The sequence below is a fragment of the Branchiostoma belcheri genome, unplaced genomic scaffold (assembly GCF_001625305.1).
Source record: "Branchiostoma belcheri isolate BF01 breed outbred unplaced genomic scaffold, Haploidv18h27 scaffold8, whole genome shotgun sequence".
Taxonomy (NCBI): Eukaryota; Metazoa; Chordata; class Leptocardii; order Amphioxiformes; family Branchiostomatidae; genus Branchiostoma; species Branchiostoma belcheri.
In genome coordinates, this window is record NW_017804464.1 from 3,986,006 (window position 1) to 3,988,650 (window position 2,645).

The 2,645-nt window shown below is 42.4% G+C and overlaps 1 protein-coding gene and 1 long non-coding RNA gene across 2 annotated transcripts in view; one reads left to right on the forward strand and one right to left on the reverse strand.

Annotated features, from left to right (window-relative positions):
- Positions 1 to 2,032, reverse strand: part of LOC109486205 — a 4,561-nt gene extending 2,529 nt beyond the window's left edge. The window contains exons 1-3 of the long non-coding RNA XR_002141181.1: positions 1,902 to 2,032; positions 1,347 to 1,483; positions 206 to 278 (exon numbers count right to left, since the gene is read on the reverse strand). This is a non-coding gene — a long non-coding RNA (uncharacterized LOC109486205). The remainder of the gene's footprint in view (positions 1 to 205; positions 279 to 1,346; positions 1,484 to 1,901) is intronic.
- Positions 1 to 2,645, forward strand: part of LOC109486125 (trehalase-like) — a 32,092-nt gene that overhangs the window by 21,343 nt on the left and 8,104 nt on the right. The gene's annotated exons all lie outside the window — the stretch shown is intronic.

The following is a 2,645-nucleotide window of genomic DNA, read 5'->3' on the forward strand; positions in this document are numbered from 1 at the left end:
AAAACACAAGCATAAAGCATATTTACGCATAAACACACATATCATCCTGAAACAAACCAGGCAATTCCTTTCAACAATTTGCAAAACAAATTTAGCAATTAACGTGCCACTGACAAACCAACCACTCAAACAATCAACCAGCCACCCAGTCAACAGTCAAGTAAACCGTCACCAAGCAAAAAAGTGTGACTGAGTCATACCTTACCTTTGAGTTGTTGCCACCAGACAGGTACAGATTCTATCACAATAACCATACGTTGTGGATGATACATACAGCCCTGTTTTGGGGGTCGGAACAAATTGTTAGACATACTCATAGTAAGATGAATCAAAACCCTATTTGCCTGCCTGTCTGCCTGTCTTTCTGTCTGACTCTGAGGTACCCTTGCTTCCTGAGTGTGGACTTAATTACTAACTTGGAAGGTATAAACTCTTTAAAACTCCTTTTTGCTTTCTTTATTGTAAGCTAAAATCTAGCTAGCTAGAAGCTATAATTGTACAGTCAGGTATTCCTTCAAAGCATCTTGCTATAAAAATCTGTGAAAAAAAATCTTTGCAGTGCACAAAGCTTAGTAGACTTGTTCTTCAGAACTTTTTGTTGGTCATTATCATGTATCAAGTAAGAAAAATTCCTTTTCCAAAGTTGACCAGTAATTCTGTTCAAGACTGCTAGTGGCTTCTCCTACCTTTTTGAGTCCTGTCTCTGCCTGTCTGTTCTGGTATTTCTTGAATGTCTACCTAGCTACTTTGCAATGCTAAAGAAAACCTGCCTGTCTTTGCTGCCTGTGCTGATCTTTGTTTCTGAGCTCTAACAGCTTCCTGACTGTCTGCAAGCCCTCATAATCTACTGTCTATGCACATTTATACTTCAACAAGTACTGTCAGTTGTTCCTAATACACACCACCTTTTGTCACACCACTCGTGTCACTCCTGTCTAACCTCGTAACCGATACAAATTTGGTGCCAAATGGCTACTTTATCAGGGAGAAGGCTAAAAAGCTGTAAGATCATCATTGTACATAGTGCACATTCCATTTAACTGCACCAATAGAGGATGGGGTATAGCACGTCAGCAGAATGTACTGCGCCTGTGCAAAACCCTGATTTTGTTGGATGCTTGGTCAACGTTGCATCAGAATTTTGCCTGTTGCAGACAATATTTTTTGCTACATAACAATTAGAAACTACAGACGGAGTGTTAACCTTATATGTGCAAATACGACCCTATATGAGACGTTCTGCTGAAGTGATATGCACAATACATGACGGGCTTCGCGCAGGTGCAGTACGTTCTGCTATTACGTGCTGGACACAATGTCATTGACTGAAATGAGGAGAGACTCACATGTAGCTGAGATAGACGGAGTGTCGGATGGATTCCAGTGACAGTTGATCGAAGAAGCCGTCAGATCCGAGCACCAGGTACTCCTCTGTCCCGGTGAGCTGGGTGTGTGTCACCTCAGGCACTGCAGTCAGGCCAGGCTGGACGGTACAGGCAACAAAGTCAGACAATGTAGTCAGTTTAGTTCAGCTTATTGTTCAGCTTAGCAAACACAGCTCAGGTCTTGACTGTGGCTTTTTAGGTAACCTTCAATAAAAACTCAAGAATACTGTAACAATAAAACACAATAATATCAAAACACGTGACCTTTAAAACCTTTACACTGATATTGATCAATTGATAACCTTGCAAACATGCCCAACTAAATCATCATGATAGTTTGTACCAAGTCTTTTTGGTTCTCAACTTTGGTGGCTAAAAAAAATTGTGTTACAATGCACACAAAAGAAAAGACACAATCATGTCATTAGGTAGCCAATACAATGTCTTAAACAAAAATAAATCCAACAGTATGAACTTACAAAAGAATTGTAAAAAATCATTCTGTTGATGACTTACTCGGTACTCTGTGTCTCCTAGAGATCTTGATACACTCAGGGCTCCGTTCAGCCGAAACTGGCCCTTGTGACACGTGACCGTTCCGCCTGCCTTCTTGATACGTTCCCGCTCTGTCTCACTGGTGCATCTGTTTGTAACGTGTACAGAAAACTTATCAAACCGTTTGAAGGGAGAGAGAAAAATTTTTTGCCAAAGCAGGACAAAGCAACGGGCTTTTAAAAGTTGCTTAATCAGTGTTTGCACCACGAAACAAGATTTTCTTGAATGTGTTTCTGCATAAACCATTACCTCATGCTATAATAAAAAAGAAGGGGTCTATAAGTTGACGATGTAATTCTCCATTTAGAAGGCCCTGTCCCTAGTGCTGAATTTATGGTGCTGAGTCTCTACCACTGACTTAGATAGCTCACCGCGCAACCTGAAAATATGTACCACTGAACTCAAACACAGGTGCAAGTGTTCTCTGTGCAGGCCACACCAGGCGGCCAAGTCAGGGAAGGAACACAAGAAACTGGGTCGAAGGCAGCATCGTAAAAGACACCAGCAGCTGTGTCAGAAGGAGCACAAGAATCTGCGTCGAAGGCAGCGTCGTAAAAGACACCGGCAGCCGTGTCGGAAGGAACGCAAGAATCTGGGTCGAAGGCAAAGTCGTAAAAGACACCAGCAGCCGTGTCAGAAGGAGCACAAGAAGCTGGGTCGAAGGCAGCGTCGTAAAAGGCACCGGCAGCCGTGTCGAAAGGAACG